This window comes from Cupressus sempervirens, chromosome 11 (assembly GCF_028749045.1).
Source record: "Cupressus sempervirens isolate cs-2001-9-10 chromosome 11, ASM2874904v1, whole genome shotgun sequence".
Lineage (NCBI taxonomy): Eukaryota > Viridiplantae > Streptophyta > Pinopsida > Cupressales > Cupressaceae > Cupressus > Cupressus sempervirens.
Window position 1 is genome coordinate 814,269,368 of NC_143128.1, and position 26,716 is coordinate 814,296,083.

Below are 26,716 nucleotides of genomic sequence, written 5' to 3' on the forward strand. Positions count from 1 at the left end.
TGATGCCCACAAGATGATGTACTAATATAAATATTCCTTGTTAGAGGATGGACCCTATTAGGAGTCTATTATAGCATTTAGTAAATATGAGTCCCTATTAGGATACTTTGAATCCTTGTTAGAAGATTTCAACCCTATTAGGAGTTGTGTCAATCCTATTAGGAGTTGTAGAAGATAGAAGGACCCACTATCCAAATAGCTTCTAGGGCAAGACCACTGAGCTCACTATCCAACTGATCACTCAACTATTCCTTGCAAAATAATTGTGTACTATATAGTAACTTCTTTCCTCTATCATGTCAACTAGACCAATCATTGTTAGACCTTGAAAACCAAGTCATGAACCTCGGATCTAAGTATCAAACTTTGGATCACACAATACAACCTAGTTTCCTTCACTTCCGCTCAGCTCTGCTTAACTTTGCATTTTTCTCTTCAATCATTCGTATTCTACCATATAGACTTATATATATATGATAAAGGGAAATGTCCTTCCTTTATACCAAAACCATAAAAAAATTCCCTGAGTCAGTCATTACACCATCTTGATTAAATATTATAAGACCACATTAATAAACATGTTACACTTAGCAATAGCATTAACCTTTCACCTTGCAACTTGAATAACCTTTTTTACACATAAAATTATGATGAGTGAGCTTAGTCATGTCATCACCAAAATCTTTAACTTTGGTTTCTTAGAATAACAAATCTATCAAGATATATAACAAGTTTACTAGAACATGACTCTGTAAACTCTATCTCAAAATAGTCTTCACTGAAACTTGCATAACTTCTTCTAGACTTAATAGCTTATGCTTCTAAGGTTACCTTTGTATACTAGACACATAGTATAATCTCCCTTTAACCTACTACTAAAAGTACTCAATGATCTATCTATACCAACTTGATCTTTCCATTATTCTTTTGTCAGATACCACAGAAAATTGCTATGTTGACATCAATGACAAACACAGTCATGAATGTAATGTATCATCATGACAATGATATAATCATGTTTTTGCAATACTCCCCCATAGGAATATCATTAGCATTCATGCTTCCAACAAGATAAATTATCACATCATAAATATGAATACACAATACAAGGCTAAGGCAGATGTGAAAAGGATGTATTAGGAATATTAGATTGGAGATGAAGTCATGGTTCATTTGAGAAAGGAGCATTTTTAAATGGGTACATATGATAAGATGAAGATGAAGAAGTTTGGACCATGCAAGATAGTGAAATGGCATGATTCTAGAAATGCTTATGAAGTGGATTTCCCTATTGAATTGAATATTTCACAAGTATTTAATATTTTAGATTTGACAGAGTACTATGAAGGAGGTGATGGAGATGAAGTTGCAGAAGCATAGTGGAGTATTCCAGCAGCTAGTTTGGCTACCAAAGAGATTGAGGAGATATTGGACATTCATTTTAGAAAAAATACAAGGAACAAAACTTATGAGGAATACATGGTCAAATGGAAAGGAAGACCAACAGAGGATTCATCATGGCTAGCAAGGGAGGAGGTTAACTATCTTGGTTTTCTTTTGAACACCTAAGACATGACAAAGTTACTTCTCAAATTACCTCGGGTGTCTGATGTAGGAGCATCCTAGGTGTAAGAGAAATCTTGCATCACTAAATTTTTTTTTTATTTTTGTTCTTTTCTATTTTAATAAGGACTAGTAGACATGGGGCTTACTATTTCTAGACACTTGATCAGGACTATTTAAATAAGGACTTGATGAAGGGTGCTCCCCTTAATACCATAAAAACATAACAAAAATAAAGAAACAATAGCAAATGTAAGAACAAAATATGGACTTCTTTTTATCATCACAAATGAAGAATTATATAATTCACAAGTACAATATGCTAACCCACATGGGTGCCTTCATTAAAGTAATTTGCAAGACTAAGATGCAAACTACTACCTAGAATTGTCCTAGATAATGTTTAGGCCTTTCTTAAATAGGAAATTTTATGTCACCTAGGAAGGTTTTAGACATTCCAACATAATACCTAGGGCCATCTAAGAACTTGATGGGGGTTACTATTTTAATAAGGACTTGATGAAGGGTACTCTCCTGAATACCATACAAATATAATAGAAAGAAAGAAACAACAACAAATGCGAGAACAAAATATGGACTTCTTATTATTGCTGCAAATGCAAAGTGACACCCACATAGGCACCTTCATTAAAATAATCTGCAAGACTAAGCTACAAAATACCACCTAGAGTTCTCCTAGACAATGTTTAGTTCTTAAATAGGCAATTTTATGCCACTTGGGAAGGTTCTAGACATTCAAACTTTATACCTAGGACCAACATAACATAACAACACATATCAAGTCATCTAAATACATCTTTGACATTTATTTTGGAAATTTTGGGTAGCCCAACTTTGGAAGGCCATAAATCTCAAACTATTGCTTTGCTTTTCTATTATAACCACTTTTTGAAAATGTCATCTCCTAATCTACTAGGCTTGGAATTGCAGTAGTGCCTTGCCCACAAGTTTTTGGGTCTCATTTGGGGCCTCTAAGGGCTTTAAAAGTGAGCTCAAAGATTTTTTCCATAAGTTTCCACCAAAAAATTGAAATAACTTCTCTGATGCTTAAGCTAGAGTAATGAAATTTTTATGATAGGCTTATAAGTCTAAAATGAACCTTCATGTAGAAAATGAGAACATTCCAAGCTCATATGAAAAACTTACTAAAAATAGCAAGTCCCTAGAAATAGTAACCCCCTTATCTACTAGTCCTTATTAAAATAGAAAAGACTGAAAATAATTTTTTTTGAGTGATGCAAGATTACTCTTACATCCAAAATGCTCCTACATCATTCTACAATGAAGACATGGGATGGTCTTCACACCCTTTATGGAGGAGATGCAAATGTTTTGAGAGCCAAATCTAAAATTCTTAGAGGTAAGTTTGATGATATGAGGATGCAAGAAGGTGAGAATGTTGTTTAATATTTTTCTAGAATAAAAGATATTGTTAACGCTACAAGAGGAGCTACTAGTAAGATAGATGATGATATTGTATTAAGAAATGTTTTGAGAACACTGATACCCATCTATGCTCTTAGAGTTTCTGCCATACAATAATTGAGATGTATACTAGGTTCTAATCTAACTCTTGAAGGTTTGGTAGGTAGGATCATTGCTTTTGAGCTCTCTAATTTTGATAACTTCAAATCTGGTAATGTTGAATCTACTTTCAAAGCTAAGCTATTATTAAAGGAACCCAAAGAGAAGAAGAAAAAGGTCAAATATGTTTCTAGTGATAGTGATACAAATGAGGAAGATGTAGAACAACTTGAAGCACTACTAGTAAGGAGATTTCATAGAGGCAAAGGACAATTCAAAGGTAAGTTACCTATCATCTGTTTTAATTGCAATGAAGTTGGTCATATTGTTGCTAGATGTCCAAAGAAGAAGAAAAATAGAAGTGGAGACACATAGAGAAGTAAAAGAGACGAGGACAACAAAGATTACAAAGACAAAAACAAGAAGTCTTTCTACATTGAAGAAGAGGAAACCAAAGATGGATCTGATTACTATGATGAAAAAGTGGTGTATTTTTCAATAAAGGATGAATCATATGAGGATGAGGCAACTAAATTGTTGTCTTATGTGAAAAAGAGTGATAGATGGATCATTGATAGTGGGTGTTCACATCACATGACTGGAGATAAAAGTAAGTTTATTAATATGAAAGAAGTTATTCTAGATTTTTGGTGGAAACTTATGGATAGTGTAAGGTTTGGTAATAATGCACCTTGTCTAATAAAATAAAAATGTTCTATCAAACTCATAGAAAAAATTATGTGTCACAATGCTTATTAAGTTGAAGGACTTATTATAATTTTTTGAGTGTGTCACAATTGAATAGTTTAGGTTGCAAAGTTGAGTTTGAGAAAAAGATAGCTAAAACCTATGATACGGATGGGAAACTAATTGAGAAAGGTAACCAAGCTAGAGGTAAACTATTTTATCATGATATGAATGATGGTACTTGTCTTGTTATAGAATTCAATGATGTGTGGCTATGGTGCAAGAGTTATCTCATGTTACCTTTGATAACTTAGTGAGTATCAATAACATGAAAAGAGTGAGAGGTTTTTCTAAACTGAAGAAACTTGACACTATAATTTTTAAACAATGTTAGTTAGGCAAGATGATAAAATATAGTTTTAAGATTAAGACTCACACCTCTAAAAAAATTCTTGAGATTGTTCATATTGACTTTTATGGACCAATTAATGTGCAAAGCTACAAGGGTGAAAAATATATTATCCTATTTGTTGATGATTATTCTAGTGCGATGGTAGTTATGTTTTTGAAATAGAAATATCATGCCTTCCAAATGTTTAAATGGTACTTACATAGAGTTGAGAAGGAGATGGAAAAAATCCTAAAATGTTTCAGATCTAACATAGGCAGAGAATTTACATCAAATGATTTTGACATGTTCTATAATGATAGAGGAATCAAAAGATAGACATCTACACCTAGGAGCCCTCCAAAAAATGGAATTGCTAAAAGAAGGAATAGATATGTAATATACATTGCTAGGACACTCAAGATGGAGAAGAATATTGCTTTGAAATACTAGAAAGAGGCTGTAAGTACAACTCTCTATACCTTGAACCATGTACAAGTGAAGAAAAGTACTCATTCAACACCTTTTGAATTATGGTATGGATACTCAACCAATCTAAAATATTTCAAGGTATTTGGAAGCAAGTGTTACATTCTTAAATATTATAGGAATTGTAAATTAGATGCTAAAGTGAAGAAGGTATATTCCTAGCCTATTCCATGAGAAGTAAAGCTTATAAGTGTTTAAATACTAACACTAACAAAGTTGTAGAAAGTGAAAATGTGAAGTTTGATGAAAATAAAAAGGTACATGAGGCTAAACCTGTAAAAAAACTAGAGGAATACAAATATTTTGTACACTTTTATGAAGGTATGTCTACTGATGAAGATGATATAAACCAAGTTGCAAATAAAAAACAAGTTTTAGTGACTACCATGTCACATACAATGAATGTCAAGTTGCATTTAGGAACTAAGTTGCTGATAAAAACTAAGCCACATTCTAATTCTGAGATTATTGTACATGAAAGAGATGTTGAATTACCTGATAAAGGAGTTCATAGTGATTCAAATGTTGAGAAAAATAAAGTGGAAGGTAGAGTAGAACCAAGATTGTCAAATTACTCAAAAGATATCACCCTGTTGAACAAATTTTTAGAGATAAAGATGCTAGACCAATGACAAGAAATAGACTAAGGAGTGATACATATTTGTTGAGAATGCATGAACCTAAGAAAATGAGAATCAGAGTAAAGCCATGAAAGAAGAGATTGATCAAATTGAGAAGAAAAAGATATGGCCTCTAGTTGCTAGACTAGAGAATAAGAATGTGATATGAACAAAGTGGGTGTGCAATTTTTTTTAATGAGAATGGTAAAATCACAAAGAATAAGGAAAGATTAGTTTTCAAGGGGTATGCACAAGAAGAAAGAATGGACTATGGAGAAACATTGTCCCTTGTTGCAAGATTGGAAGGAGTAAGAACTCTACTTTCTTACTCTAGATACAAAGGTTTCAAAGATTATCAAATGGATGTGAAGTCAGAATTTTTTAATGTTATATTAGAAGAAGAGGTTTACATAGAACAACTAGAAGGATTTGTTGATGCTAACAAAAATAACATGGTATATATACTACACATAGATTTATATGGTTTAAAACAAGCCCTAAGAGCATTATGAAAGACTTCACAACTATCTTGTGAAGATTGGATTTGAGAAGACTGATGACAACATCAATTTGTACTTGAAACTAAAGTTGGTAAAGGTATTTTAATAGCTGAAATATTTGTTGATGATATCATAATTTGAGATCAAGAGGGATTATGTAAGGCATTTGAAAATGAAATGAAGAAAGAATTTGAGATGTCTATGTTTGGAAAGATCAAGTTCTTTGTTAGTTTTCAAGTATATCAGATAAAATATTGTATATACATCACTTAGTCTAAGTATGTAAAGGAAATATTGAAAACTTTTGGATTGGAAGACTCAAAACTAGTTAGCACACCTATGGTGATAGGAAACAAGTTGTCAAAGAATGATGATCCAGCTAGTGTGAATCAAACATTATACAAGTCTATGATTAGAAAATTTCAATATGTAGTACATAGAAGACCTGACATTGCATTATCCATTGGGATTGTTGAAATATTATCTACTAATCCTAAGGAGAATCATTTGATGATTATTGAGAGAATTATGAGCTATCCAAAAGGAAAATAATACTATATCCTATACTCCAAGAAAAATGAGAAATTTGAGTTCAAAACCTACATTGATGTTTATTGGGTTATAAAGATTGATGATAAAAAGAGCACAAGTGGAGGAGTATTTTTCCTAGGAAAGGATTTGATCACCTAGACCAACAAGAAACATAATTGCATATCTCAATCTACTATTGAAGTTGAATATGTGGTTGTTGCAGTAAATTGTACAAACATTGTATGGATCAAACAACTACTCCAAGGTATGAAGGAGGAAATCATTTAACCTATGGTACTTTATTATGATAATTCAATTTTTATGAATATATCAAAGAATTCTATGATGCACACAAATAATAAACACATTGCAATCAAGTATCATTACTTGAGAGAGTTAGTTCAAGACACATAAGTGAGTATGGAATATGTGAATACAAAAGAGCAGATAGCTAATATCTTCAGAAAAGCTTTACCTAAGGATGCTCATGAGTATCTAAGAGGTAAAATAGGGGTGATACCCCTATCTAAAGCTACATAAGAAGAATGAGTAGTGCCTTGCATCAACCAAGATGAAGGTTGTATCATACAACTTGATGTAGTGGATCTTACTTTAGGAGCTACCTAAAGTAATCAAAGAACTAGGACAAAAGACTAGTCACAAGTTAGGCAACAGAGGGAGAAATTGAAATTGTTAAAATCTACATATTGAGATGACAAGTCATTGGCATTGTTTCCAAAGAGAGAGAAATAAAGAATACCAAACAAAGTGAGAAAGAAAGAAAAATACTTTTAAAGGAGAAAGAAATATGAAATATCTACTTATTGGGAGATATACTCCTGAGGGAGAAATAAGTACAGTTAGAGAGATAGAAATATGTACAGTTAGAGAGATAGATACTTGAATATCAGAAAGAGGGAGTGATCAAAGAAAGTTAGAAAGAGAATCCTTAGAAGATGATAGATAAAGGGAGTCCATAAGGAAGAGTTGATTGTCTATTGATGAGAACATAATTTTATAGCCTATACAAAAGATGAAAGTTGCTAATAGACGCAAAGATTTCAATGCAAGGAATTATTTTCTTTTTGGTATTGCTGTTGGTATTGTTTTTCCATCAATGACAAAGATGGACATTTTTGAGAAAATATTGATACTAGTATGAGGATGTGTTTCAATGATTTTTTTTCACTAACGTCAAACCTACTACTTGTTGGTAAGACAATTTCTTAGTTGATTTGAGTACAATCATTTTTTGGATTGATGAAAATGATTTGATCAAATGAGATAACAAGAGTACCTAGAGGAAAGGTTGAGTTATGGTATCAAAAAGGAGTACAAAGATTAGTTATGATAGTGATGATATAGTGTATTGTTTATCTAATTAATGCTACAAAGGTTGTATACACTAATTAAGTATAGAAGAACAAGAAAGAAGAATTGTGTCTAGCAAGGTTGACAAATTGCACAACAGGTGCCAAAAAAAGTTAGTGCAAGATGAGCATAAAATTAGTTGGAGCTAAGACAAGTGAAGATTCAATGTATTCTGAGTGAACATAGTATAAGCTGAGTAAAGTTTAGTTGGTGTCGAACATCAGTAAACTTTAGTGCATGTCAAGTGAATTTCTACTGGATGTCGAGAAACATAGAGTGTGTTGAGCATTAGAGGTTAGTTGATGCTAAGTGCCAGTATTCATGTTAAATAAAAGATTTGACAAATCTTGGCTAACTATTTTATTTTCTTGAATTTTGTAAAGCATGTGGAAAATAACTATGATGAGTTGGTGGCACAAAATTCAAGGTAAACCATTTCAACGTGAATTCAAGGAAGATTGAGGAAAAAGTTTCTAAAGGAACTAAATGGAAAAGTGGGTAGATTCATTGTATCCTACCTAATCCTAAATAACCCATGAAAGGGAGATTTTAGTTAAGTGGAAAAATATCTTAAATCTCTATTTATAAAGAGAGGTGGTTAGAAGAAAAGGTTGTCATGTGCAAGAACCTAAGGAAGACAAGGAATCTAGGGTATTATTTCATTCAATGGCCAAATAGAAGAGACTTCGATTGGCAAGGAAAGAGAGAAGGATTAAGAGTATAAATTCTTGAAGGGTGAACAAGCTATCAGAGATGAAGTGTGTGAAAGCCAAGTAGAATGAAAGATTGAAACAAAGATCTGTAATATGCAAGTGAGTCATAATTTATTATCAAATCAATCCTTAATATTACTTTCTAATAATTGCATCAATTTAGGGTAAATCCTTTTGATTAAGGTTGACCTAAAAATCATTTATAAATAATTTAATTGGGTTCCACTCCAAGTGAATGATCTAAAGTCCTTTAACAAGGCTCACTCCTAACAGGGTGATTTAAATCATCTAACCAAGTCACATTTAATAGTGTGTATTGTAACCTTTAAAAGGGTTGGCCTTTAATAGGTCATTGCTTCAGAAGAGTGAGAATTAGTAGCATGTTACTGGTGGTTTTCCCAAATTAAGTTTCCACATAAAATTGTTGTGTCAAATGTGTTATTGAATTTGTCATGTTTCATATTTAGATTTCTACAAAGTTGTTTTGACCTAGGATAGTAACCTACAAAGTTTAAGTGTTGTATGATCTAATGGATGCATGCATAGTAAGGTTTTATGGATATGGATTTACTAAGAATTGAAAAGTCTTATTTGTACATCTGTAACTTGGATAATTGATTCACTCACCTCTCAGTTATTCAAAAGAATTCCAATATTTTAGGGAAGGAAAAATTTCAATTGATGTAGTAAAAAGTCTATAGATAGTTATCCTAATACCATATGCATTATTGAATAATAATTTTAATATATAAATGCATCAAAAAAGGATGTTGTCCCTTTACAAACTAGCTCAAAAGGTGACCAACAAAAATTAAGGCATGATCAACAAGTGAACATTAACAACACCAAAACAACATCCTCACACATATATAATCAAGTTATCATCCATGTAGGGAACAAAAAGACTATCTACCCTAGTGTTCATATCAAAATCATAAAAAAGGAACAAATCAACGACACATAAATAACTAAACTATAACTATTAATGTGCATATTAATCAAAACCATATTAACAACCATAAGAATTATATTCCAAAAACTATGAGTGTCCAACATACTACCTAACACAATAATAATAAATTCTTAAACCAAGACCACTTAGGGTCATACCCAAAAGAAAATATAACATAGTTCTTCATGGAATAGAGGAAACTATTACAAAAAAGAATAGATACACAAAGCTTGTGATGAGTCAACATGCAAAAACTAAAAGGATGGAACTGTTATCATTTTTTATGCCCCACCAGGATTCAAGTTTCAAACATTTTACCCGTCAATGGCTAGTTTGCAAAGTTAATATTATTTTAAATACTCGATCAAACCTTATAATATGTTCTGTGGCCCGCAAGTCTTCCATCGTCAGATCTAAAGAATATCTACGGTTGGCGCTATCTCACCATGGGAAGTTGCACAGTGGATATGTTAGTGACATAGTGTACTTTTGCTGAGTGTCCAGTGGGTCCCCTTTTTCTCGATGGTTTCTCCGGTGCTGGGTTTTGCTAGTTCCATAGTGGGCACCATGGCACTATCAAATAATTCGAGCTTCTCCCCGTTAGTGACATAGCGCCCTTTTGCCGCATGTTCGGTGGGTCCCAAGTGTGCCCCATCAGATATCAGTGAGGATTCATCAAACAGTTGGCACGTGGCCAGTTCCTATTGGCTATGCACTAAGAAGTTAGATATAAGGTGCTCACCGTTAGATCAGTTTAGATCAACGATGGGCACTATCTCGCTATGGAGAACTGCGAGAATTTTAACCATAACAACATAGCACCTCAGTGACACATGGCATGTGGGTCCATTTTCATCTTGTGGGCTGCAGGATGAACATGTGTCTTGTCTTCCGTGGCAACTGTCAGATAGGTCAGAGTACATAGGCGAATCTTATTAGCCCATCCAATTAACCAGGTATGCAGTCCTACAAAGAGTTTGAGCACTGTAGATGTGAATTTGATCCACGGTTGGCATCATGTCACTATTGAGAGTTGCACGATAGATACCCATAGCAACATAATGCCTCAGTGACACGTGGCATAGATGACATAATGGGCCTGCCCTTCTTCAAAGAGATAGTACATCTCATCCTCAGTGGCAGTTGTCAGATGGGTCAGAATATGGTGGCATTTTTTCATTGGTCCATTCAGCTAACTCGAGATGTAGTTGTACAATTTTGTGGACCATTGTAGATCTAAGGTAGATCTATGGAAGGCACTATCTGGCTATGGAGAACTGCGAGAATTTTAACCATAGCGACATAGCGCCCTTTTGCCACGTGGATCAGGGGGCTAAGTCTCACCAAGGTATGTGTGCCAAGGATTTCCAAGTTTCATTCGAGTGTGGTACAATTTTTGAGATGGCGCCAGGTATGATGGGCTTGGGTAAGAACAAGCATACTATTATGATGAGTCTTCATGATCGTCAGATTTTAGGAAGATCGATGGTTGGCGATATCACACTATTGAAAGTTGCACACTATATATGTTAGTGACATAGTGCCTCAGTGACACATGTTAGGTGGGCTTGTGTTATCTCATGAACCTTAAGGATGATGCCAAGTTGTGCCAGGTAGATACCAGGTGTGCTGACAGCGTTTTGCAGGCCTAGAAGTTGAAAAGCAAAGCGTAGAACATGACAAGTCTCCACGATCATCAAATTAAGAAAGATCAATGATGGGCACTATCTCGCTATGGAGAATTATGAGAATTTTAACCATAGTGACATAGAACCTTGGTGACATGTGTCTTGTAGGCCCAACCAAGGTTGACAGTTAATGACTGGCAGTTAGTGTAACCATCGCAGCTGGAGTTGGAGGAGTTGGTGCAGTTAGTGATGAAGAGATGGTCAACTATATAGGACTTCCGCAAGGTGGCAAAATAAAAAGAGGCTGTTAGTCCACGTGGTCCATCCTACTTACAGAAACACATTGACTTGCCAACTCTGCTAATTCACAAACCAAAAAATGAAGGTAATCAATTTTGTTGTGTGATCTGATCTTCATGATCAATTCCAACTACCATGAAATGAATGCAAAATGAGAAGAAAACTCCACCACCCATCTTTTGATCCATCTACCAGGTTAGAGCATAGTTATGTCACCATTTTGGTCTTCTCAGGGCCCTATTCCAAATCATTGTGTCTGGATCCACATCCAGATCATATTTCCCCTTGATTGTCCTCTGCAGGACTTAATGGCAGGCAACTACGAAGTCACTTCAGCTGGAAGAGATCTCAGTTATGCTTGAACTATAAAGGAAACTTTTGTAGATTTTGTCAAAGGTCAGACCTTTCTCTGGCTTTTCTCTATTGTTGCTCTGCAATTCTAGTGTAAATTCCCTTGTGCCTCTGAACTATATGATTCTCTATTTTATCTCCTTCAGCCATTGGTATGAAAGTGCAAGAACTCTTTGCCTTCGCCATTGTTTTGTGAAAGTCTGTAATCTGCATGACTATATCTCTGTTGGCTTGTGAATGGTATATACATGAATCTCTCTTTCCTTGTGACATTCATCTTGATCATCTTGATCTGCATGTGGTTATTTGATTAAAGCAAGTCTAAATGTGTATATCGTTAGTTTCATTCTGGTTCAATAGTGCATATATGGGCAGAGATTGGTCTGAACACTCTATTTTGGTGCATCGCCTCTTTAGATTAGGCTAGGTAGATTTGTTTCATGCTCTCCTTCTCTCTTTTCCTTTCCAAGAGTAGTTAGGTGCACCATGATAGTAAGAGGAAGTCGGCCTTCTCTGGAGACTCAACCTCATAGTTCAAGTCCCATAGCTTGGAGGTTGTTTCCATGTTTCACTAGGTTGTCCTCATGCATAGGCTTTGGACAAGGGTGCAAACCTAAGTGACAACAATTTTTGGCATGCCTGGTGGGACTCATTTCAGAAAATTTCAAGTCTACTAGTGTCAAAAGGGAAGATTTCAAGATTAATACTGAAGAGATAGTATTGGCTTTGGTGTTTAAGCCTTCAAGAGGCTCATTCTTCAAAGTACTTGGTGACTCTGAGCTTCAAACACATATATGGTTTCAAACCCTAGAAGAAGGAAGACTAGAATATCCTTATCACCAGTTAGGAGCTTAGTAGTAACAAATACTCCTGCAAGATCTATCTCTACTCCTCCTGCTATTAGATTTTGACCTAGACTACCATCAGCACATATCAATAGATCACTTGTCTATATGGCATTGCCTAAAGCTCATACTTTTGCCACCTTTAATGGTGGGAGCCCTCTCTTGTTAGCCCAAAGACATGAAATACCAATAGCTGCACTCAAAAGTATACCAAAATTTATTGGTATCTTCCCCTCAGAACACATTCAAGAGGTTGCAAATGTCTGCAATATCCATGGCATTGTAGAGGATGATGTTGTAGTTAGGCTCCTAGCCTCATCCTTGAAAGGAAAAGCACTACAATGGTATAGAGGTTTAGCTCATGGTTCTATAATAGATTGGGATGGATTAGGAGTAGGATTGTGCAAACATTTTGAGGATAAGAGTGACTATTTGTCACTTTTAGATCAGTTGACTACTATAAAAAGAGCCCCCCATGAATGTATGACTGATTTTAACTATAGATTCCAAAAGACATGGGATAGAATACCTACTTCAGTGAAGCCTACCCTTGGTAATTCCTTCTTGCATTACCTTAGAGCTTTTAACAGCGATATTGCCACTACAATCCAAACTATGGGAGGAGATACCTTGCCTAATGCTTATGAAATAGCAATAAGGGCAAAAAATGTCTTGATACAAGGAGGTAAGTTAGCTCCAAGGCCTCCTATTCCTTTCTTCCTTGATGTTCCAAATCATCAACCAACAATGGCTCCCCTTACCACAACTTCTATATCACAATCCCTTACCCCAATCCCTCAAGCTTCCACATCCTCACATGGGATAGATGAAATCAAGGAGATGATGCAATCTATGATGCAGAACATGGACAAAAGAGACAAGAACCTTGATAAAAGATTGCAAGATCAAGAGAAGAACCTTGATAAAAGATTGCAAGATCAAGGGAGGAAGTTAGAAGACCAAGGAAGGAGGTTGGAGGATAATTTCTCTATGATGCAAAAAGTGAGCAACAAAGTGGTGACTTTAGAAAGATAGCAAGCTCAAGGTAGTAAGCCTCATCAATTGTAGTATCAAACTTTGAATAGTGGTAGGCCTCCAAATCCTAATCATTGGAACCATTCTTTTGATTAGAGTAGGTAGGGTGGCCAAGCTTCAACCTCAAATGTAAACCAAAGTAGGGCCATAGTCCCTCAAAACAATATGGCTCAAGATCAAGATTTTTGTCCCTCCTATAACTACTCCTATGATTATTTTATGTGTCAGAAGGCTGAATCTTATTTGGCCTTGATAGTCCAAGAACCTGTAGCAAAACAAGCATATAAGGAGGACCAATTTAAGGATGCCTCAGCTATGCAAAGACAGGGTGATTGCGCTTTTATGAATCATCAGATGGAGGAGCATTGTAATGTAAACCAGGATTCCATTGCTCATAACACTAGAAGCAAAAGAAGAGCTATGGAAGATGTTGTCCCTCCTCCTCTCAATTAGGCCTCAACTTTGAATATAGTACCTTATGAGCAAGAAAAAAAAATCAATCAAGTGCCTTTCAGCAGCAAAGGAAAAACCATGGTAGAAATGATACAAGTGATCCTCAGGCCATCCCATCACAACCTCATACAGTTGCAGCCCCCAAGGTTTCTACCAAAACACCTGCTATGCCATTTAGTGTGGTATAGAAAATGAAGAAGATAAATGTGAATATCTCTATGTGGGATGCTGTTGCTACTGTACCAATGCAAAGGAGGTTGCTGCAGGTTGAGTTAGAAAGAATTGAACGAAAGGATCAGACACCTAGGATGGAAAGTGCCACAAGCCTAGTACAACCATCAAGGGAGGAAGAAACAAGTAAAAGGGTTAGACCTCCTCCATTATATGTTTCCCTAATTATAGGAGGCAAACTAGTCCATAATTGCATGATTGATTCAGGGGCCAGTAGTTCAGTGATGCCTAGGTGTGTTGCTGATGCTTTGGGATTGAAATATGAGCCCATTGTTAGGGATGTATTACAGTTGGATGGTAGTACTGTCAAGACTGTAGGGATCCTTAGGAATGTGGAGATGGCCCTACATGCATGCCCTAGTTGTACTGTAACCCAAGATATCTTCGTTGCTGAAGTCAAGCCATATTTTGCCATTTGTCTGTCAAGAGACTTTATTGCCCAAATAGGTGGTTTCATATCTTTTTATTGGTCATTTATGTCTTTTAAAATGAGATATGGAGCCAATGCTTCAATCAGGGCAGAGCCTTAAGCCCTCCATCATACTAAATCTTACACCCCCAACCCCATCAACATGAATTGCCCTATTCTAGAGATGGATGAGAATGACATAGTGAAGGAGCCCACCACTCCCCTGGCAGAGATACCTAATTTCTTCTTGGATGAGTGGGATGACACATATCAATTTGACCCTATGTCAGAGATCCTCGAGATAGGTCTCAGTACATATTGTATATTGGAAAAGGATGCCCTAGTTCATAATCTTGTGGATGCTAAAGAAGATGAAAGTGGAATATGGAGTATGTACTTCGATGGATCAAGGAATAAAAATGGATCAGGAGCTGGTGTAATGTTAATTTCCCCTGCACAAATAAGGTATTACTTCTCCTTTAGACTCCAATTCAATTGCACAAATAATGTGGCTAAGTATGAGTCCTTGATCCAAGGTCTCTTACTTGCTCAAAAAAGAGGAATTCAAGCCTTAAGGGTCTATGGAAACAATAAGTTTGTGGTTAATGAAGTGAGAAATCAGAATATTGCCAAAAATGGTTTGCTCAAGTCTTATAAACATAGAGTTTGGGATTTGCTTGAGGGTTTCAATGTATTTAACATCCAAAGCATCCCTAGAAAAGAAAATAGACATGCTGATAGACTTGCAGCAATAGGTGCATCTTATGATGTGCCAGGGAATTTTGAGGAGGAGAAGAAGCAACAAATCAGAGTGGTAGTAAGGCCTGCCATCCCTGACAATAAAACCCACTGGCAAGTGTTTGAGTCTTATGAGAAAATTGTCAGCTTCTTGTAGAATGAGGTAGAATTTTCAGAAGGAAATTAGTCAAGACTGCAAGATCAGTATGGTGATTAGATCATTCATCTTAGTTCTAACAAGCTACCTAAAGGTCTCATTACTTTAGAGAGTGTTTTTAATCCTGATGATCAAGCAAAGGGCAGGGCCATGAACCTAGCTACTGATGAGGGTGATCATACTCCAATCATGGTTGCTGATGGAAAATCCTTGAACATGGGGAAGGTATGTTTTGAAATTGAACAAGAAAATTTTATTCATCTATGTCAATAATTTAATGATATATTTTCTTGGACATATGATGAATTAAAGGGTTTTGACCCAAGGTTATTTCAAAATACCATAGATTTAGTTGATGATGCAAAACCAGTTAGACAAAAACAAAGACCAGTGAATCCCAAGATTGAACCATTAATGAGAAAAGATCTATCCAAGTTGATTGAGGCCAATATAATTTTCCCTATCAAGCACTCATCATGGGTAGCAAACCTTGTCCCTGTTAGGAAGAAGAATTTGTGTGTAGACTTTAGGGACCTTAACCAAGCTTCCCTTAAAGATCACCATCCCGTTCCTTCTATGGAGCAAATTTTGTCCAAGGTCAGTGGTTCAAAGAGATTCTCATTTCTTGATAGATTCTCTAGTTACAATCAAGTGCTAGTTAATGAGTCTGATAGGTACAAGACTGCATTTACCACTAAATGGGGTACCTATGCTTATTGTAATATGCCATTTGGGCTAACCAATGTAGGTGCTACATTTCAAAAGGCAATGGAGATGGCCTTCAAAAGATTGATTGATAAGTTTGTCTTAGTCTACCTTGATGATATCACTGTGTATTCAAAGGATGTAGATGATCATTTTCATCATCTCAGACAGGTATTCCTAAGATGCAAAGAGTTTGGGGTTTCCCTTAACCCAAGAAAGTGTATCTTCACTACTAACCAAGGAAAATTATTAGGACACATTGTATCTAAGGATGGCTTAACCATTGATCTAGAGAGAACAAAAGAAATACTTGCCCTTCCTCTTCCTAAACACAAGAAAGGGCTGCAAAGTTTCCTAGGTAGGATAAATTTTGTGAGAAGATTTATCCCAAATCTTGCTACCATGGTGAAACCTCTTATAGCTATGCTAAGGAAAGGTATGGTCTTTGCATGGACCAAGGAAGGGAAGGAAAGTTTTGAAGAGATCAAGATAGCCATAGCCTCAGCTCCTACTCTCATGAACCCAAAATTTGAGAAGGATTTCATTCTTTATACCTTAGGTGGTGAGTCAAGCATTTCTGCTGTCTTGACTCAAACAAATGACAAGAATGAAGAAAATCCCATAGCTTTCTTTAGTGAAGGGCTTAAGGAGTATGCAGATAGGTACAGTTATGTAGAGAAGCAAGCCCTTTCAGTCATCAGAGCTGTAAGGAAATTCAGACACCTCCTGTCCCATAACAAGATTCATTTGTTAGTACCCCATGCCAGTGTGAAGGATTTCCTTTTGAGCAAAGATATTAGTGAGAAAAGAGCTGGTTGGATTACAAGAGTGATGGAATATGATGTCGATATCTAGGTCACTAAGCTGGTAAGAGGTAAGGGATTGTGTAAGCAGATGTTATCATCTCAAGAGCCTAATGAAGAAGTTGTCATGGTATTAATAGAAGAAAAAGAAGCAAGAAATGATGGCCTAAGGAATTGGATGGATGACATGAAGAATTTCTTATTAGGGAATAGATACCCTCAAGGATTAGACAAAGCTAAAAGGAGACAGTATAGGCTACAGTCAATTCGTTATGTCATAGTTGATGATATCCTTTTTAGAAGAGATTTAATGGAGCCCTATTAAGGTGCCTTGATATAAACCAAGCTAAAAGAATGATCAAGGAACTTCATGATGGTCTTGATGGTGGCCACTTCTCAGCTAGAAAAACTACAATGAAGATCATGAGGGCTGGTTATTACTGGCCATCTCTATTCCATGACTGTCATAAGTATGTAAGGAAGTGTGAAAAATGTGCCTTCTTCTTTGGAAAACAAAGACTTGTAGCTCTTCCCCTCCATCATATCTAGGTGGATCAACCTTTTGCTCAGTGGGGGTTGGATTTCATAGGCCCTATCAATCCTCCTTCCAGTTCTGGTCACAAATGGATTTTAGCTACTACAAATTACTCTACTAGGTGGACAGAGGCAGTGGCATTGAAGGATGCCACTGAATCTTCAGTTGTTGAGTTCCTTGATGGAATTGTGACCAGGTTTGGTGCCCCTTCAACCATTATTTCAGATAATGCCAAGTCTTTTGTTGGAGCTCAGATTTGTGCATGGGCAGTGGATCATAATATCTATATGAGCACATCCTTAAATTACTATCCTCAGGGTAATGGTTTGGCCGAGTCATCCAACAAGAACCTAATCAGGATCATTAAAGGACAATAGAGGATAATCAGAGGTGTTGGCATAAGAAGTTGAAGACTGCACTGTGGGCTGATAGGATAACACCTAAAAGATCAATAGGGAATTCACCATTTGTGTTGGTATATGGTAGAGAAGCAAGGCTTCCAATTTCATTGGAGTTCCCAGCCCTAGAACTAGCTCATTAGCTAGAATTGGTTGAGGATGATGCCATGATAGTGAGAATGGAACAACTGATGGAGCTAGAAGAAAAGAGAAATCAGGCCATGTCGACCCTAGAGGCACACCAGTAGTAGGTGAAGAGGAGTTTTGACAAGAAGGCTAGGGTCAAGATCTTTAGGGAGGGAGATTTGGTTCTGAAGTGGGATGTAGATTGGGCAAAACCAGGAAGATACTCAAAGTTTGATGTGTTGTGGAGTGGTCCTTATCTAATTATCAGTTGCAAGCAGGCTAATGCTTTCCAGTTAAGCAGGCCTAATGGTGAGATTCTGCCCATCGCAGTCAATGGGATTTACCTTAAGCCATGTTTCTGACAGGGTTTGGGGTTCCATGTATATAGTTAGTTTAGTTTTATTGTTTTTTTTTGTTTCTTTTTTTCCAAGAAGTGCACGAGCACAGGGTTGTCTCTTTGTGAGATAGCAGGTTTTCAAAATTTTGAAGATTGCAGGGAGTTTTGGTCTCTGGTTCCAATTGCAGAGACAGAGATTTTTGGGTTTTTTTTCTCAAAATTAGGGTTAAGGTTTCACAATGAACAGGATCTACATCTTTTTTACTCTGTAGCCCAATGGACGCTTTAGGCCACTGGTCTTATGCATAGCAGGCTTGAATCCCGTGTGAGTCACCAAAAATGTTATCATTTTTTATGCCCTGCCAAGATTCAAATTTCAAACGTTTTACCCGCCAATGGCTAGTGTGTAGAGTTAATATTATTTTAAATACCCGATCAAACCTTATAATATGTTCTGTGGCCCACAAGTCTTCCATCGTCAGATCTAAAGAATATCTACGGTTGGCGCTATCTCACCATGGGAAGTTGCACGGTGGATACGTTAGCGACATAGCACCCTTCTGCCACGTGTTCGATGGGTCCCCTTTTTCTTGATGGTTTCTCCAGTGTCAAGTTTTTCCAGTTCCATAGTGGGTGCCATGGTGCTATCAAAAAATTTGAGCTTCTCACCGTTAGCGACATATCGCCCTTCTGCCACGTGTTCGGTGGGTCCCAAGTGTGCCCCATCAAATATCAGTGAGGATTCATCAGACAATTGGTACGTGGCTAGTTCCTATTGGCTATGCACTAAGAAGTTTGATCTAGGGTGCTCACCACTAGATTAGTTCAGATCAATGATGGGTGCTATCTCGCTATGGAGAACTGCAAGAATTTTAACCATAGCGACATAGCACCTCGATGACGCATGGCATGTGGGTCCATTTTCATCTTGTGGGCTGTAGGATAAACAAGTGTCTTGTCTTCTTTGGTAGCTGTTAGAAAAGTCAGAGTACATAGGTAGATCTTATTGGCCCATCCAATTAACTAGGGATGTAGTCCTGTAAAGAGCTTGAGTGTCGTAGATGTGAATTTGATCCATGGTTGGCGTCATGTCACTATTGAGAGTTGCACGATAGATACCCATAGTGACATACCACCTCGATGATGCGTGGCATAGATAACATAATGGGCTCACCGTTCTTTAAAGAGATAGTACATCTCATCCTTAGTGGTAGTTGTCAGATGGGTCAAAATATGATGGCATTTTTTCATTGGTCCATTTGGCTAGCTCGAGATGCAGTTGTACAATTTTATGGACCACCATAGATCTAAGGAAAATCTACGGTAGGTGCTATCTCGCTATGGAGAACTGTGAGAATTTTAACCATAGCGACATAGCACCCTTTCGCCATGTGGATCAGGGGGCCAAGTCTCACCAAGGTATGTGTGCCAAGGATTGCCAGGTGTCATTCAAGTGTGATGCAGTTGTCAATATGGTGCCAAGTATGATGGGCCCAGGTAAGAACAAGCATAGTATTATGACAAGTCTTCACGATCGTCAAATTTCAGGAAGATCGATGATTGGCATTATCGCACTATTGAAAGTTGCACACTATATATGTTAGCAACATAGCAGCTTAGTGACACATGTCAGGTGGGCTCGTGTTAGCTTGTGAACCTCAAGGATGATGCCAGGTTGTGCTAGATAGATACCAGGTGTGCTGACAACATTTTGCAGACCCAGAAGTTGAAAAGCAAAGTGCAGAACATGACGAGTCTCCATGATTTTCAGATTAAGAAAGATCAATGATGGGCACTATCTCGCTATGGAGAACTAAAAGAATTTTAACCATAGTGACATAGCACCTTGGTGACACATGTCTTGCAAGCCCAGCCAAGGTTGACAGTTAACAGCTGGCAGTTAGTGTAACTGTCACAACTAGAGTTGGAGAAGTTGGTACGGTTAGTGATCAAGAGATGGTCAACTATGTAGGACTTCCATGAGGTGGCAAAATAAAAAGAGGCTATTGGTCCACGTGGTCCATCCTGCTTACATAAATAGGTTGACTTGCTAACTCTACTAATTCACAAAACAAAAAATGAAGGTAATCAATTTTGTTGCGCGATCTGATCTTCATGATCGATTCTAACTACCATGAAATGAAAGCAAAATGAGAACACTCCACCACCCATCTTTTGATCCATCTATCAGGTTAGAGTGTAGTTATCGCACTATTTCGGTCTTCTCAGGGCCTTATTCCAAATCATTGTGTCTAGATCCGTATCCAGATCAGATTTCCCCTTGATTGTCCTTTGCAGGACTTAATGGCAGGTAGCTGCGAAGTCACTTCAGCTGGAAGAGATCTCAGTTATGCCTGAACTATAAAGGCAACTTTTGTAGATTTTGTCAAAGGTTGGACCTTTCTCTAGCTTTTCTCTACTGTTTCTCTACAATTCCAGTGTAAATTCCCCTATGCCTCTGAACTGTATGATTCTCTATTTTATCTCCTTCAGCCATTAGTATGAAAGTGCAAGAACTCTTTGCCTTCGCCATTGTTTTGTGAAAGTCTGTAATCTACATGACTGTATCTCTGTTGGCTTGTGAATGGTATATAAGTGAATCTCTCTCTCCTTGTGACATTCATCTTAATCATCTTGATCTACATGTAGTTAATTGATTAAAGCAAGTCTGAATGTGTATATTCATAATTTCATTCTGGTTCAATAGTGCATATATGGGCAGAGATTGGTTTGAACACTCTATTTTGGTGCATCGCCTCTTTAGATTAGGCTAGGTAGATTTGTTTCATGCTCTTCTTATCCCTTTTCCTTTACAAGAGTAGTTAGGTGCACCCTAATAGTAAGAGGAAGCCAACCTTCTCCAGAGACTCAACCTCACAGTTGAAGTCCCATAGCTTGGAGGTTGTTTCCATGTTTCACTAGGTTGTCCTCATGCATAGGCTTTGGAGAAGGGTGCAAACCTAAGTGACAATAGGAACCACCCTAATTATTTTTGCTTTTGTATTTAATAGTAAGCATCATTCTCATCCAATCCTCTATAAAAAAAAAATAAAAAATTGAAGAGTTCCTTTCAGTTAACCTTCTTATTGTCACCTTTGGAAATGTTAGTTTGGAGAATACATAACATGATAGAAGAGTTGTGCATAACCTTTAGTAAAAAGTGGGACACATTTCAAAGCCTCTCTTTCACCTCCTCCAATATTTGTTTCATTTTATCAAACTTATCCCACACTAGGTTCTTGTTGCTACTAGAAACCTCCATCATGGCCTTACCTTTGTCAACAATAATAAGAAAAACCTTTATCTCCCTCCCATGCACTTGGATATGTTGAATAGAACCTAGATTGATAATTTATGACACATTAGATGAGCTACTTTAGAAGGGGGAGATATAATCCTCCTCCACACTATTTTTCTCATTAAAATTCTCTTATTCTCACCCCCATCATCTGAATTTTAGGGCTCTTTTAGGTTGGTCTCTTTTTCATGTTTGAAAATAAGTTTGGTGGACCTATGATGGATGTTAGTCTCCCTAGTAACATCATCATCAAAATTATTCTAGATTTTGTACTTTTTAAGGCTTTAGCTTTAGAGTTTTAGTGTTAACCTTAGATTCCATAAAAGAGGGCACAAGACACCAAGATTTCATGTGGTTCACCCAATCCCTAGGCTATGTCCACCAACAACAAGTCCAATATTATTATTATCTAGTGATTATAATCCCCAATACCTTACAACTCAATACCACCACAAGAAGCTACAATATCAACATTACATTATGAAATCCCCCTTTTTATACAAGATTTTACCACTTACAAAATTAGGGCTCAAATAATAGAACAATACTAGCCAATACCTTTTACAATATAAGAGCATTTTTTGCTTTGAGGGTGCTACAACTAAAAACCCCATGGGGTGTTTCCCCTTGACCCCACCCTATACTACAATAGGGAGTGCACCTATGGTGCTACCCTAGGACCCTATAGGGGTGTTGCCCCTTGAACCCATCTTGGGGTGCTACCCCCAAACCCCCATAGGAATAACATGGGGAGAAAACCACATTGAATAAACCTTTGAATCTGATTAGGCTCCATATCACAACATTCTCCCACTTCAAGACTAATTAGGCTCCACAACAATAACCTCCCACTTGGAGACTAATCATAACACTACTAAACATGTAGCTCCCATTGAAATATATCAAACCAACTTGGACTCTGTTGTTCTTTTCTTCATTTTAGTCAAGAAGACCAACCAAAGCTGAAGAGGAATTCAAATTCTCCCTTGTCACTACCTTTGTAAACATATCCGTTCGATTTTCATTTGTATGTATCTTCTCTAGCTTTAATCATCCATCATCTAAAACTAATCAAATGACATGTTACTGTAACTGTATGTGCTTTGTCTTTGAATGCAGAGCTGAATTCTTTGCAAGATGAATGGTGCTCTGACTATTTGTCAACAAATAATTATACTTCTGAGGGTGTCACAATTCTTCTAGGAAGAACTAAAGAGATATCATCTCCTCGGATGCCTCTAAAACAGTGACATACTCTACTTCTATAGTGGATAAAGAATTAACCTTCTATAACCTAGAAACCTGGCTCATAGTTTCCCCACCAACAGTAAAGACATAACCTGTAGTACTCCACCTAGTATCAATATCCCCTTCCAAATTTCAGTCAACATATCCATGTAAATTAGTAGTAGCACCCCCAAAGTGTAAACACTTACTGGATGTTCCTTTTAGATATCTAATAATCCTTTTTATTACATTACAATGCTCAATTCTTTGATGACTCATATAATGCTAACAACTCCCACTGCATGCGAACTATCTGGTTGTGTATATACCATAGCATACATCAAGCTTCCTACAGCTAAAGCATAAGGTAGCATGGACATCTTATCCTCATCTTCTTGTTTCTTTGGGCACATCTCCTTAGTCAACTTTAAAAGACCAGGTAAAGGTATACTAACAGCTTTAGCATTTTCCATAGAGAAGCATTGCAACACCTTCTCAATATAATCAGCTTGAGATAATGTCAATTTCTTGTTCTTCCTATCTCTACAAATCTTCATACCAAGGATTTCTGTTGCTGCCCCCAAATCCTTCATAGAAAATGCATGCGTTAACTAGTGTATCAACACCTTAATGTGATCAATGTTAGACCCAACTACAAGCAGATTATCAACATATAAACATAAAATAATATAGTTTTCATCATCCAACCTCTTAAAATAAACACAATGATCTAAATTACACCTACTCTATCCATGCTCATGCATAAAATTATCAAATTTTAGATCCCATTGCTGAGGTGCTTACTTCAAGCCATATAAACTTTTCTTCAATTTGCACACTAAGTTTTCCTTACCTTTGACCTCAAATCCCTATGGTTGTGTCATATATATCTCTTCATTCAAATCACCATGAAGGAAGGTTGTTTTAACATCAAGCTACTCCAAATACAAATCTTCAATAGCCACAATACTTAAAATAGTGCAAATAGAAGTCATTTAACAACAAGAGAAAATATCTCATCAAAATCAATGCCTTTTTTCTATGTAAATCCTTTTATAACTAACCTCTTTTAAAATATTTTCTTACCTAAATCCTCTTCTTTTAACTTGTAAACCCATTTATTCTGTAAAGTCCTTTTAACTATAGGCAACTTGCATAAATCTCATGTATTATTTTTCAGCAAAGAGTTCATTTCTTCTTTCCTTGCAAACTCCTAATGGATCTTTGTATCCACCTACATAGTTTCATCATAACATTTAGGTTCACTAACATTAGTAAGTAAAATAGAATACAAGGAAGGAGAAAATCTTTCTGGAGGTCTACTTAGCCTTAGTGACTATTTAATATTCACTGGGGTGTGTTATATTTGTTGTTGCAATTGTTGCACATCATAAGGAATTTTTAGAACATCATCTTTTGGAATATCATCTAGCACTATATAATCATATTCTTTCTTCTCATGTTTCTGCAACAAATCTTTGTACAACACTTTCTCATTGAATATGACATCCCTACTTCTTACAATTTTACAATTTTCAAAATCCCAAAACCTATAACCAAATTCATCATTGTCATATCCAACAAATAAACCTTTCTTTGATTTAGCTTCTAGCTTGGTTCTATTTTTAGAATCTATATGAGAAAATGCTTCACAACTAAAAGGAAGATACATGAGTTGGTCCCCATACATCTGTATGTACAAGCTCTAATCTCTCACTTTTCTTTTCCTTCCTAGTCTTCACAAAACTCACTCTCTTTTTTTTTCATACACACAAATTTCACAAAATTCTATATTAACACATTTTAGACTTGGTAAAACTTTCTTTGAATGGAGTACTTTCATATCTTTCTCACTCATGTGCCCAAGTATATTGTGCCACAACGTTGTATCAAAATCTAATCATCTATTTATTATCCCTACTGAACTGTAGCAATTATTCCTGAATATTCATCTTTCTCTAAAATAATCAAAGTAGAAGGAAAAATATGACTTGTACAAAGATATAAGGTGCCTACTTTCACACCTTTTGCTACTACAAAGGAACCTTTTGAAACCTTCCAATTTTTATCATTAAAAGTAATTACACAACTCTCATCACCTAGTTTTCCTGCTATAATTAAATTCCTACTCAACCTTGGAACATGTCTTACCTCATGCAGTAGCCCATAATTCCCATTCTGCAACTTGATCTTGACTTTTCCCTTTCCAACAATCTAACAGGGTTCATTATTCCCCAAATAAATAAGCCCAAAATCCCCTTGGAAATAATTAATGAGATAACCTTTATGAGTTGTAGCATGAAATGAAGCACTAGAATCTAAAACCAATGAATCATCAACACTTTCTAAAGAAAAAAGAAAAGCATCCTCTTCAAATTTTTTACTTACCATATTTGCCTCCTTGTTCCCTTCTAGTATATATACTTCATTATTATTTCAAGTCCAGCAATATTTCTTCTTATGCCCTATTTTACCACAGTACCAACAATCTCTTAGTCCTCTAGATTGAGACCTCTTCCCCTTTGAATTTCCTCTTGATTTCCCATGATTTCTAAAATTATTTCCTCTCTTAGTCATTCTGCCTCTACTTTATGTGTTCAAAGCACTTCTTAATGTAGATCTACTTGAAGATTTCCTACGAGTTTTCTCACTCAAAATAACATTGATCACATCATCATATTTTAGGGTAGTAGATCTAGAAACAAAATTACTCACAGCCATTACCAAGAAATTCCAGCTTCCAATCAAAGAATGCAAATTCAAGAAGACCTAATTTCTTCATCAAAATTAATACCACAAAAGATAACTAATTAGTAACAGTATCAAACTCATTTAAATGATTTGCAATACATCCACCTTCTATTATCTTCATATTAAATAAATGCTTCATGAGAAATACCTTGTTTGAAGCAGATGGCTTTTCATATAGTTTTGCTAAGGTTTCTGTCAACTCTTTTGTCATCTTTTCTTTTGTAATATTAGATGCCACCTATGGTTCTTGGCATAATCAAATTCTTCCAAGTTCCTTTGTATCTAAAAGATCCCAATTGTCATTTGTCATAGACCCTTGATTCTTGATTTCTCCTTCCAACGGCTTCCATAAATCCTTCTGATAAAGATAGTCTTCCATTTGCATCTTCCACAACTAAAATTTCTACCCATAAAACTTTTCAATTCTTAGCTTACCCTCGTCTACCACTTCTCCCACTCAACTGTGAGACTCACAATCAAATATGAGACCTTCCTACAGAGGATTGCTAAAAAAATTGATGACAGTCTGGCTAAAAAAAAAGATGACCAACCTAGCTCTGATACCACTTGTTAGGGTTAACCTTAGATAGAAATAACAATTACATACAAAAATAACCAATATTAGAAAATAATAGATCACATAAAAGAGGGCACAAAACACCAAGATTTAATGTGGTTCAGTGAATCCCTAGGCTACATCCACCAATAGCAAGTTCAATATTATTATTATCCAGTGATTACAATCCTCAATCTCTTATAGCTCAATACCACTACAAGAAGCTACAATATCACCATTATATTATGAAATCCCTAACCTTCGAGTTTGATTAGGCTCCATATCACAACAATCTCCCACTTGGAGACTAAACAAAATCCACAACAATAACATAGAGTTTTTGGGTGGTGCATATTTTGTATTCTATTTTAAAATTTTACCCTTATAAGAGTCAATGGAGGTATCATGTTGAATTTTTAGGCCAAGGTTCTTGATAGATTATTTGTGGCCAAGGATAGGATTTTCCATAATGTT